We start from the raw sequence: 13,828 nt of genomic DNA on the forward strand, positions 1-13,828 counted from the left end.
CCTGGGATTGTGAAGTTGAGAAGATTCTACAGGGGGAGTGATTTCATTTGCACCAAGGGTTTTTAGTTTGAATTTGGTGTGCTTTCATCATTCTCAGCTTTCTCTGTGATCCTGCATACTATTCTTTAATAAATCAGATATCTTTGAATTCCTACTCATGAGTCTGATGGTGTTTTAGAATAGGCAACCATTACACATGGCCCCTGTTACAAAATGTGAAACAAAACTACCATGGTGCTTCACTTGGTATTGTTCCTCCAGCACAAGTGCTCCTCCAGCACTTCCAGTGAGTTACTGAAAACACTGAAAGAGGCTTCAGTGTATGTGCAACAGCACCTTCCATTTCCTGGATGCACCATCAAAGTGAAGCAAAATAACTCAAAGAGGAAACTGTATCATAATTGTGTTTTGATGAGCTGAACAGATCTGCCTCTGCATTGTGAAGTTTCTTAGCAAGGCAGTTTGTGGCTCTACCACACAGGCTTATTCGAGTGGCTTAATTTGATTCGAATAGTTTCCTGGGATAGTCACTTTAACCTTCTGCTGCTAACGGAGCAAGGAGTCACATGGCACTTTATAAGCGACCCAATTTATTATCATCCAATACATTCATTAGTCTTTAAGATGCCACGGGGGTCTTTCTTGAATTGATTATGTTTGTTTCTTCTGGATAAAAATCTGATTTCATACAATCATAGAGCTGGAATGGGCTCTTTAGGCCACCCAGTCTACCCCCTTATTCAGTGCAGCCATTCATATTAAAGCATCCCAGAGAGCTGGCAGCCTAGTAGTCCTTGGCTGAATACATTCCCTGAAAGGAAGCCCCTCACCTCTCTGTATAATTAGTTCCACAATTAAACTGTTCTTAGTTTTCTCTAACATTCATTTGGAATCTGCCTTCTTATAACTTAAATCCATTATTTTCTGTCCTTCACTTTGGAAGGCAAAGGGGGTGTTGACTTATTTACTTATTTATTTAGCAAAGATACTTCTACCCCGCCACAAACAAATGACTCTTGGTGGCAAATGGGTAAGGCTTTCTAAAGAGAGATTAAAAACACATTTACCAACAATTCCAGTATGGAAAAAGGGGGACAGCAGAAGCCCAAAGCCCATCCAAAAGGCTTAGCAAAGATCTAAAATAAAAAGGTACACATACCAGAAATGGAAACTGAGACAAGTTCAGCAGGGGGGAAAGAGGATGACTGGAAATTAGAAACTCCCTTGATAGGCCTCAGGGTGGCTAACTTGAAGAACTTCTATTTAGTGGCTATCAATTCCTTCCTTAGACCACTTTGTTCAGTTAACGCCTTTTCAGAATTGGATGTAAATGACTTTACCCCTGTGCGTTCCCTATACATGGATTCTAGAAGGACAACCTTAAATTTCCTCCAAAAGAGAAGAGTGAACAGGGAAAAGAAGGAAAATATATAGACAGAAATCTTGTGCAATGTCCAACTTTACTATTTTTCTTCCTCCCTGCCGAAAGAAAGAAAGAAAGAAAGAGAGAAAGAGAAAGAAAGAGGGAGGGAGGGAGGGAGGGAGTGAAGCAGAGCTAGGTTAAAAAAATAGAAGTAAATGTGGTTTGGTTGAAGTTTGACTTACTTTTTTTAACATTGCCAAAACACAGAGCCACACAAACAAGTACTGACATATGAATCAAAGCAGAATTTTATCTGCTTCTTTAGATGCCTTTTTATTTTTTAAATTTTTTTATAAGAACTTTATTAAAATTTCAAAATAAAGTTAAAATACAAAATATATAGAAAAGCTTGAATATAGAACTAAAGAAAAAAGAAAAACCAAGAGTGCAGAAATAGGAGGAAAAGATAAGAAGGTGACTTCCGATGGTCTCCAACACAGATATAAATGCTTATTATACAAATTTAATCTCTACCATTAATTAAACTTTTGCTAACATTATTTCTATAAGAACAAACAATTTAATCATCAAAGCCCAGAATCAAAACTTCATTTCTTTCCATTACCAGCAAATAATCCAAAAGTGGTTTCCAAGTAGAAACAAATCCAGTCATGGTATTTTCTCTTATCAATGCTGCCAGTTTTGCCATTTGCATCAGTTCCATTAATTTAACCATCCATTCTTCCCTTGTGGGAATTTGTGCATCTTTCCATCTTTGTGCATATAAAAGTCTTGCTGCTGTTATCATATACAGGAACAAAGTCCCATATTGTTCCTCAAACTCTTGGTCCATCAAACCCAAAAGAAACAGTTCTGGTTTCATCTGTTTATCTACTTTAAGAATCTTTTGAATCGTAATACATATTTACTCCCAGAATTTCTTAGCCTTCCCACAAGTCCACCAAAGATGGTAAAAAGTTCCTTCACCTTGGGAGCATTTCCAACAAACATCTGATACCCCTTTGAACATTTTTGACAACTTGTCAGGTGTTAAATACCAACAATACATCATTTTATAAAAATTCTCTTTCAAATTATAATTCAAAGTAAATGTCAAACCTTTATTCCATATATTTTCCCATTGTTCAAGCCTGATATTACTGTATAGTCAAAATTCTTAGCCCATTTAATCATACAACCTTTGACATATTTATCTTCCAAATTCATTTGCAATAACATTTTATATATCTCAATAATAACATGTTCATCATTAGTACGGAGTTCCATTTCAAATTGCGTTTTATCTTTAACAAAATTATGAGTCTTTTTATACAAATTAAATCATTCTGACAATTGTGCAAATATAAACCAATGACAAGTATGACCTTCCAATTCTAGTTGTTTATTTTCCTCTTTGATTGATTTGAATCATATCACCATACCATCAGCATGGGAGGGGGGAGTGATTCATTTATGCTTATTAGAAGCACTTCTCTAGAAGAAAACTTATCAGTAAGAATGAGCAGGATAGACAGCACAGGATAGACTCCTGTTAGTTTAACAGATTGCTAAAGACCAAGGTAGCTGAATTATGTATGAAAAAAATTATGCCCATAATTATTCCACTTTTAAAAGCTGAGAGCACTATCTAGAATATGGTAAGCCATGAATCCCATGTGATGAGGACTGCAAACTCTCAGTTGTCTAGTTTCCTCCAAATTTTTTCAACTTTTCCCCCAGGCTCAAAGTTCCTGCTCAAAATTCACATTAATCAAAATACCATTACGATTTTACTCCACCTTGATGAATCTATAACTTTATATGTGCCACTATGCTTCCAAGCATGGAGGCATTTCAAGGATTCCAGAATGTCCCCAAGTTCAACTTCCTTAGAAAGAAGTCACTTATTGACTTCTGGGGTGGAAACATGACAGACTAGCATGTCTCTGTGTTCTGGGGATGATGCAGAGGCAAAGACTGGCAGCCGAGCAGTGTGCACAAGATAATGAGCTTCTCCAGACAAGAAGAAAGCTGTGAGACTGCCCACTTGAGCTCCAGAGGGCAGCTCCTTGTGAGGAAACGCACAGGATCCAGAGGGACCCTGTGGGCAACTTGTGAGTAAAGAGCACCTGAAGCCATGGGAGAAAAGAGCATGCTCACAGCCTCAAGCAAAGCCTGTTTGAAGAACATTGGGTTTACCCAATCCACTTTCTGGAGCACTTTTGGATGGAGATAATTTAAAGTTAAAGAGACCTTCAAAGCAGCAGAGTGCCCAAAGCCACCCAGGTGAGTATACCTTCAACCCGTGGGAAAGATTAAAGTAAAAAGTAAGGATACAACTATAAAGACTTAAAAACAATTTAAAAGCAAAAAGCTTGCTGGGAGTTTGGAATGCGAAAGCTAGAAACGGTCTAAGGAGACAGTTAAATTGTCTTATTTAAAGTACTTTTGAATTAACTAAATAAATTATGCATACCTCTGAGGGAAAGAGGATTGTTTAAACTTGCTAAGGAGGATGATTGGCTTGGAGAAAAATTGAAATACCTACAATGGAAGAATGGAATGTGAAGATGGCAGAATTAGCAGAGTTGGCAAAACTGACCTGTCTGGTCAGGGACAAAACAATAAGTACTTTTATAAAAGTCTGGAAACCTTTTATGGACTTCTTGCTGAAAATGGAAAAAAGTGAATGGTGATTTCTGGATTTGATGATTGAAAAAGGATTGAATAAGGGCCTGGAGGGATTATTGTAATGTTAAGGAGGGAGGAGGGATAATGAGTCTGTAACTGCTGTAAAGAAGGGCAGAGGTTACTTCTTTAATTATCTTTTTTTTTCTTTTTCCCTTTTTCCCTTTGCTTGTTCAAGTTGGCTCTCTTGAAATTTCAAAGACTGATCTAGCTAGTGGCTACCTTCATTTTTCCCTGCCTGCAGTATAGTAAATCCTAGGATTCCATGGTCACACTCCCTCAAAGTTCCTACCACTTCCACTTCTTTTGACACTTCTTCCCTGTTAATACTTACTAATAGTAAGTCCATTATAGCTGATCCTCTAGTTCTTTCTCCACCTTTTGTACAATTAAGTTGTCTGCCAGGTACATCAAGAACTTGTTGGATCGCCCACTTCCCACAGAGTTGATTCCCACTTGATGTGAGAGTAGTTGAAATCCCCTCATTATTACTGTGGTGTGTTTCCATATTCCTTGGTCATCTGGTTTGTGAACATTTCTTCTACATCTTCTGCTTGGTTGGGCGGCCAGTAGCACACACCCATGACAATTTCATTTTTGTTTCTTTTTCTCTTAATATTCACCCAACAGGGCTTTCATCCTTGGTGTCATGAATTGCCATACAGGTGTGCTTCATTCTGTACATGTAATGCGAATCTACCTCCCCTTTTGTTATGGCTGTTTCTTTTGAACAAATTATACCCGTCTACTACTGTACTCCAGTCATGAGGTCTGTCCCACCAGGTTTCAGCAATGCCTACAATACTGTTTTTACCATCCTGTACTAGGGCCTCAAGTTCTGCCTGTTTAGTCCCCATACTCTGCACAGTGGTGTACAGACATCTGAGCCATTTAGTACTGCCTGCTTAAGCTTCCCTGCTGCATCTCCTGGTATATTGTGATTTTCTTTCTTTAACTGTATTGTTTTCTGCACTTTTTCTTTTCTCTTTTTCTCTCTTTTCTTTATATTTTACTATGTGTGTGTGTGTGTGTGTAATATTATATATTTCTATATTTGTCTTTTATTTATATAAAAACTCTCAATATTTTTTTTTAAAAAAGAAGGAAGTCACTCACATTATTGCTATGATATGCTTTGAAATTTGCCCAAACATATACATTTTCAGACTGAACAAAGTTCAGGGCTTACAGTATAGGACAGCCACAGGTAGCTCTCGACTACAGAAAATGCAGCTGATATATGATGGGAAGCCTTAATATGGACCCCAGTGAATGAAGGGGAAGATTCCAGCCTGGGTTAATTCACTTTTTCTCATCACGCTTCAACTAAATTCTCTTCCCAAACGAGTTAATAAAAGACCCATAATATAATACAAAATATAGCACATAGTGCAATTTTCAGCAAGGAACAAAGACAGCTGTTGACCTTGTTTTCAAATCCATTTCCCTCCCAGACTGACTTCTTGCTACACATAGGCTATATTCTCACAACAAGCTGAACCAGGTGAGTTCATTTGGCATGTCTGCCAATGTACGGAGCTTCACTAGTTTTCATCTTGGTAATTCTTTTGTGCCTTTGCTTTTTGTGCCAACCTACCTGGTTGCTTTGCTTATAGTTAAGTGAATTAGGTGAACCCAGTAAGTGGATGAATTTGGTAACTGGGTCAAGGGGTTAAAGGAAATCATTTAAATTTCACTCGTAGTTCTCATGAGGTCTCTATGAGATTGTCCTCTGATTGTAACTGCTGAAACTGATGATTTATTTCTGTGTTGAGATGGGAAACATAAAAAATTTAGGGCAGTGTAAGCCCTAAAATAGTTTAACTCCTCACCAGCTTCACCCACCCACAGATAGGATGTAGGCCCATCTCTTTGTGGCTCTCCATCTCCCACCCATGTTAAATGCAGCCCTTGGCATCCAAAAGATTGTTCACAAAGCATTGGCTATCCTACTCCAGCTGAGGTACCATTCAGGGCACACTCACTGACAGGTCCACTTATGGAAATCTTAGAGCGTATCTGCCCTGCTCAGCTGCCCCATCACCAGAACAGGGAGACAACTGTTTCTGAAGGGCAGTTTAAAGGGAGGAAGAAATAGTCAAGGAATGTGAAAGCCATTAACAGATAACAGAGACAGTAAACAAAATCTCAGTCCTGGGAGAAGTAAAGGTAAGGAAGAGACTCTTTTTTGATTACCATCAAAAATACCATCTTGATTTGGCATAGTATACGAGAGGACATAGGGGAACTCTTACAGGCTTTCAAGCTTCTGCTATCGTACCCTACAAGAAGAGAGCTTCAGATTATCCTTGCAATGCCTGATTCCCAATGTGGCCTACCTTGGAGGGCTGACAGGCAGAAATGGACACTGTTGCCCTTTACTAACCCCTCACTTACCTTCAAAGCAACCTCAGAGTTCATTTCTCTATTCTGCTTCTAAAGTTCTCTTTTGCCTGTTATGTTGTCTTGAGTGCTCCTGTCGGTTTGGGTGAGAGCACTTCAGTTTGTTGCTGTTCACTGGCTATCTTGCAATGCAAAATTCTTTGGATTCAATTCCAAAAAGGCACTTTAGAGCATGAAAGGGTGCAAATGTAGCACCTGGCTACAATTCTTTAAAGCAGCCGCGTCTTGTCCAAGCATCTTGAAAAAATTGCAGGCGGGTGCTATGTTTGCACTCTGTGTGCTCCAAAGTAGCTTTTTTGAATCAGATCCAAAATGCTCTATGGTTGACCCTGATATGAAACTCTAGCATTAATGCTTTCTCTGTCTAGAAATCCATTCCCAAGAATAAGCATAGCTACCTAACAGCACAGCTTCACAGATTACCTGTAGTAACAGTGTGCAAGCTGGCTGGCTTTGAAGGAAGTGGACACATTTCTCCTGGCCTTCCTCTGCACAGGTATGTTTTGAAACAAGATGCTGAACTGCCTTTAACCGTGTCACCTTCAGCAATAATATTCTCATTTCCCATACACAGAGCTCTTGATTCTGCGAACATGGGGTTCAACTCACCTTTCAAATCTTGCAACCGTTGGCCTTCTTTCCAAGAGCAACAAAGTATTTGTTATGTTCCTGGAAACCCCAGGCAGAATTCCAGGGGTCTAATTTTATATGAAGATGTTTAGCCTGTTCTTTGGCATTTGGAATAAAAAAGCCATGCTGAACTCAGATGTTTCTACTCTGTAGTCACTCTACTGGTTTAACAATGATTTGCTTTCCCAACATTTTTGGAAAATAAGGCTCTAGAAGGATCATAATTCTCAATTTGCAAGAAGTCTTGGAAACAGATAGAAAACTGAATTAAAACTGTCTCTGTCTTTCTCTGATGTGTTTCCCATCTACATTTTAAAATGATTTTCATATCTATTCTGTACAATTCAAAGAGACTGCTTATTATTGTTGTTTTTATTGTTCTTTCTATTGCCTTGTAACTTCAAGGATTGATTGTGTAGTGGAAAAAACTCTAGTGTACTAGAGTCAGTCCTGGCATTATTCTCTTCTACCCATTATGTAATAAAATGTGAACCACAGGTAGTCCTTGCTTAGGGACCACAATTGGGACTGGCAACTTGGTCATGAGCTCTGCGGTCCCTAAATGGAAAATCATGTGGCCACGACAATCTTATTTCCCCTTCAATCACTGTGGTCATTAAGTGAAACATCATGTGACCATGATTTATATTTTACTTCTACCTTCTCTATTAAATCTGCTTGTCACAAACTGGTTATGAAGCACGTGAATGGCAATCATGTGACCATAGCACACTGTGATGGTTGTAAATGTGCACCAGTTGCAAAGCACCCAAATGGTGATCACATGACCATGGGATGCTACAACAATCACAAATGTGAGGATTGGTTAGAAAGTTATGTTTTTTTCAGTGTCGTAACTTTGAACAGTCACTAAACAAGGCAGTTGTTAAGCAACAACTACCTGTATTCCTAGGTCAGATATACAGCAGAGGTATTTCTGATGTTTGAAAGGTGAGGAAATATAGGGTTACAGAAGCAAAACTAAATTTGATCTGATTTAATTTAGATGTAAATGAATTATATATGTTTAATGCAATACATTGCATTTTCACTTTGGAAGATGGGCTTTTGGGAGGAACACTTGTGGGCCTGGGAACCTATTTCCCTGATCAACAGAGCAAGTTAAGATTCCTGGGCAACATGAAATGTAACTGGGGAAGTGGGATGGATATACTGATATAGTATCTCTTTTGGTCTTCCTTAGACAAAAGTGTACATCCAAACTGCACCAAACAGAAGTAAGGTAACAATATGTATTTTGAGAAGGTAGAATTATTATAAAGAAAACTTTGAGAAGCTTTTAATTCAAATAAGATACCAACACTGAACCCAATTTGGGACAGCAATCAATCTCGCCCTGGTAGTTAAGACTGAATTTGCTTCCTGATTTTTCTTTTTTATTACCTGTTCTTATCTGATTTTGTTCTCTTATATAAATGTCTTGGAGGAAAACTGGCTGTCTTTCTCCCTATAAATCCAGCATGATGGGCCTGCCTGTAGGAGCTGCTGTAATACAAACAATAGTTAAACTTGTGAATGACAAATGGAGAAAGCGCAGGGCAGTGAGAATGGATGTATCAGGTAGTGATTTATTTTGCCTTGATTGCCATTGTTTTCTCTGGAGCAAATCTGTACATGTTGGCCTTGCTGATTTGAGGGAGGGAGGGAGAAGCAATTCAGATGTGCTGCCCCAATACTCGCCAAATAGCCTGAGCACTTTGGCTCTCTTTCTCAGCTGGCTGCATGCCCACATGGAAGCAGACAGTGATGTCCTGCCAGCTCCACAACTGCCCAGCAGGAAAAAGACACTCAGTCTCCTGAAAATTAATGACATTGTGTGTGTGTGTGCTTGCAGAAGCTCCAGCTCAGAAGATGACAGGCTCTAAAGCAGTGTTTCTCAACCTTGGCAACTTTAAGACGTCTGGACTGCAACTCCCAGAATTCCCCAGCCAGCAAAGCTGGCTGGGGAATTCTGGGAGTTGCAGTCCAGACGTCTTAAAGTTGCCAAGGTTGAGAAACACAGGTCTAAAGGATTCCATGGAATAGCTTGAACTTTGGTCTATATACCAGCCCACAGAAAGAAAGGACCCTGCTTACGGATGAGGCTCCCCACTTTGCACCTGGCTTTGTCATCTGTTGGGCTTTGTTGGCAGAGCAAAACCAAACGGGGCACGCCTTCTAACAGTACCGAATAGCCTAGGCGAGACCAAGCCTGCCCTGCTGGCATTGCCAATGGAAGCCAGCTCCCCAATGTTAACTCTTATGGTGCTGATTTCTACTGCCTTCTTCCCCTGTGCTCTAGCAGTGCATCTCCTTTCTATCAAAGGGAAGCAGCTGCTCTGGTAGACAGGGATTGGTGTATCGTACTGGCTGGACTTGATTCAATTCATTTAGAAAGTTGCTATGAAATTCATTTCAGAGGCGAGAAAGGCTCGGTGACTTCATTACAGCGCAAACAGCAGAGATGGGTTGCTCAAGAGAGTCATTATTAGTAAGTAAACAGAACCCACCCAGCCTTTGTTTGAATTATGGCACAACTGCCACCAGGTGAGATGACTTTTGCTTTACTGGAAAGAGGAGAGTATAATTTCTAGCTGAAAAGAAACCCAATGTTCTTTCTAGAGGACATTATTCCAACCAAATGAGAAGCATGATTTTCATATATTTTTTCAAGATGAGATGAACTCTTATTTCATAGCTTTTAATGGTCCAAAAAGAGACCAGTGATACTTGATGTTCATTGGCTTCATAGCTGAATGCTCATTCTCTGATTTTTCACTCTCAGGGGTTAAACTTTGCCCAGATTTGGAAAGCAAGAATGCCAAGTAGACTGTCATATCCTTCCAGCTGGAACTCCTCGGGTCACTGCTCATGGACATTAAAGTCTGTGCTTGTGGAGCTGGCAGGAAATAGTGCCATGTTGTGGGACTCCAGAAAACATCCCCACACCCAGAGAAACAAAGTACATGTTTTACCATTTGGCCCTCTATTGGACCTGTGGGATGTTGGGTATAGAAACCCACCTAAGATTTACACAGGTTAAGAAATTAGCTTTTGTAGTTATATTCATTTCCTTATTTAGAATATTTGTGGGCTGGCAACAACCTTAATGGTTCAGGGTGGTTTATACAGTGCCAGTGTTGTGCAGTACTTAAGGTGCTAGCCTAGGACTGAGGAAACCAAGGTTCAAGTATGTCTTTAGCCTTGAAAACTCACTGGATGACCTTGGGCCATTCATTCTTTACCACCCCAACCTACCTCATAGATTGTTGAGTGGATTAAAAGGAAACCTTTGTGTAAACTGCCTTTAACTCCTGGGAAAAGGAGTATATAAATCAAAGGTGATGATGATGTTGATGATGATGATGATGGCAAAAGTACAGTTAAAACCGCTCTTTAACATTATTAAAACAATAATTATAAATTAATTTAAAGTTAATTGAATTAAAATACGTCAAAGGCCTGTATAAACCAGTTTATTTCAAATACTTAAACCATAATCAGGAGTGGTCTGCCTTTAACTCCAATAGTAGTTTGTTCCAAAATACAGGCCCTACCACAGAGAAAGCAGAATTAATCATGTCAAGCATATCTGCAGAAGGTGTCCTGTGGATGATTTCATAGTGTGTGCCAGACTGTATAGGAACAGGCCATCCTGTATGTAGCTTGGTCCAGCTACTTCTGCAAGCCATTGCCAGATTGCTTTCAGCCTTGCTGCGTCTCTTTGACGGAACCTCTTTCACCTTTGTGGCCTACCTCGATCAAATAAGTAAGTAAGTACCCAGCCTTTTCATCTTCGGGGTCTTTTGGCAGTCAACAAATACAGGACACAACTGTTTGTTCTGTTTATTCCAACACTCAAGGCAACTTGCAACAAATAAAAATAGAAAATACTTCTATATCATCTTGTAGTTTATAACATGTTTTGCCATTATCTCATTTATGTTTGCAGCAATACTGCAAGATGTTTAATGTGAACAATAATGGCTTTTGTAAAGCAACTAATCCAATACAGAACATGCACTTAACACATGGAAACATGGCCAGAGCATTTTTCTTTCAGAATATTAGAATCAAGGGTCATCCAATGAATCTGTCTTCACACAATGACAATGTTGAGACGTTCAGCAATTCAGAAAACATCAAGAAAGTCCTGAACAAAATTTAGAGAGAATAAGGTAGTCAGCAACTACTAATTATAACTGCTACCTCCAAATCAGAGCAGCATGCATCAGAATATCAAATTGCTCAGGATTAAAACTTGAAGAGAAATGCTGTCTTCATACCCTACTTGTAGGCTTCATGGAGCTTTTAGGTTGACTAAAAGAATGATTGATTTCCTCCAGGAGAGTTCTTTTAATAAAATCTTACATTCAACACACAGTTACTCCAAATCAAATGTGTTCAGTAAAAGATATGTGTAGCTACATGAAATAATGTGATGTTGGCTTCTTTGCTTACACCACATCTTAGATTATACTGCTGTGCTGGCAGTATGACAACTGAAGAGCACGTACTGTATGAGATGGAAGAAAAGTGATCCAAGAAACCATCCGATAATAATAACAATAAGGATATTTCTTAGGAGAGGGGCCTATTTTGGGAGCCACCACTTTTTGTGGTCAGCAGCCACAGGAAGCATGGCAGCGGTACAGGAATGGTTGCAGACAATCTGAATGTTTTGGCCTTTTGAGGAGGAGAGTTGGAGATTTTAGAAAGGAAAGATAGCTAGAAGATTAACACATCCATTTAACTTTCATTTTTTTCTTTTAAGGAGAAAGAAACATTTTAGCGATGAAATTTCTGGAGGTCACAGAAAAGGGGCCTGATGCTACATGTGGGGCTATGAATCCCCCCAATATATCTGAATGCCACAGTATATGTTTGGGTTTCTCCTTGAGTGCATACCAGTTTTGTTCAGTTCCCGTAACTTTGTTCATCAAGAACTGTGGCAAGGGCTTTGAGAACAATGTTAAATGTGCATAATTATATCCAGGCATCCAAATCCTATGAATGCATTTGAAGCAGGAATGAAGAACAACAACCAAAGGGGTGGGTGGGTGGAGAAATGGACCCAGAGACAATCCTGTGATATTATGAAAAAGCCAGAAAAAGCCAGAAACAACCCTCTTCAATTTTCTTAAAAAGAAAAAAAAGTCCAACAATGGTTTACGCATGCCTTTAAAGAATATGTGCTTTAGCCATTTAGCTATTTTTATTTTGAAGATAACATACTCATGAGTCCCAGTTGCCCACATACACTAAAGTTTCTGAGGAAAAACTCCTTCTCATTGTTAAATTGCTCCAGAAAATGTTTATTGAAAAAGCACAAAGATGCCCTCAGCATGGAAACCTAGTATGTGCCCAGTGCTTCCATGTTGGGCATCAGCAGCTGAAAAATTGGGCTCTCTACTCTGGTTTCCCCACTTTCAAACCCTATGGAGAATGGGAGTAAAGTTACGTATAATTTGGCTCTAAATCTATGATTCATGGATCAATATGCAAAAAGAAAGGACTTCAAACAATTAATGTAATTACTTTTTTAGAAATACAGATACAACCTGAGACAATAACCTGTGAGTCTGTGAGTCACTCAAAAGTATTTATTCACATTAATTCTGGATAATTTCTCTTTACTGAGATACATACCTTCTCATGAACTAGACGGAAGTGTCCATCATTTCCTGGAAGGGATTTTTTTTTTTGCTGTTGCTCCAAGGGCAGGAAGGAGCCCGTTAAATGGTTATATGGCATATGGTTAGATTGCACTCTCCTCTTTGGTCTTTTTATTATTGTATTTTTAAATGTAGCTTTTAATTGTTTTTAATTGTTTAATGGTAGAAGACTGTGATGTTACTTGTGTTTTAACTGTGTACACTGCCCAGAATCACATGCAAGTAAGATGGATGGCCATATAAATTAAATCAATCAATCAATCAATCAATCTTTCGGTGTCCAAGACTTCTCAAAGCAGGGTACACAGTCTCCATTTTTTTTTAAAAAAATATTCAAATGAAAATCATAATAGGATGTGTAAAGAACATTTAAAAGAGGTCGGAAGAGAATAAAGTTTAGAAAAATATTCACAAAGGAAAAGTCTGGGTGAAGAGGGGTTTTGGCATGGGCGAAACACTTGTGTACTTGCAGTAGGATTCTGTAAGCTTTGAAAATGATTCCAAGGAAGTGGTTCAGACACAGTGCAACCACCACCACCCTCCCCACAGGGCCTCCCTGCTATTCCTTAAAGCAGCCCTTCCTTTTTAGACTTTCACACACGCCTGAAAAAGATGTGGCTGCTCTAAACAGTCCATTGACATGTAACTCCAAAGGACTTCTTCTGAATCATTTTTGAAGCATGCATGTCCCCAGTCTGTAGTTTTTCCGAGTCCTCCCATCTCAAATTGGATTGTGTCTTTGGTGACTCAGCAAGAACCTTCCTCTCCATGCGTCTCCTCCTTTGCTAACCTTTTGTAAATCCAATATGCTCTCCTCTCTTCACCCACAGCAGCCGGTTGGTATCTGGGACTTAATCCATCTTAACTGTCTGACTTTAAAACCAGCTTTTGCTTCTGCAGAAAGAATGGCAAGCGCTCTCTCCTCTGAACTCTCAATGCCTCCCTGAAGAAGAAGGATCGCCACATTTTGTGGCCATATTGTGATCCTTCCTAAAGCATCCTCAGACTGCATCACCAAATTTTATGGCAAAACTGCCTATATTCAGTGGCACAATTCCACCCCACTCCT

Source organism: Candoia aspera, chromosome 2, assembly GCF_035149785.1.
Source record: "Candoia aspera isolate rCanAsp1 chromosome 2, rCanAsp1.hap2, whole genome shotgun sequence".
Lineage (NCBI taxonomy): Eukaryota > Metazoa > Chordata > Lepidosauria > Squamata > Boidae > Candoia > Candoia aspera.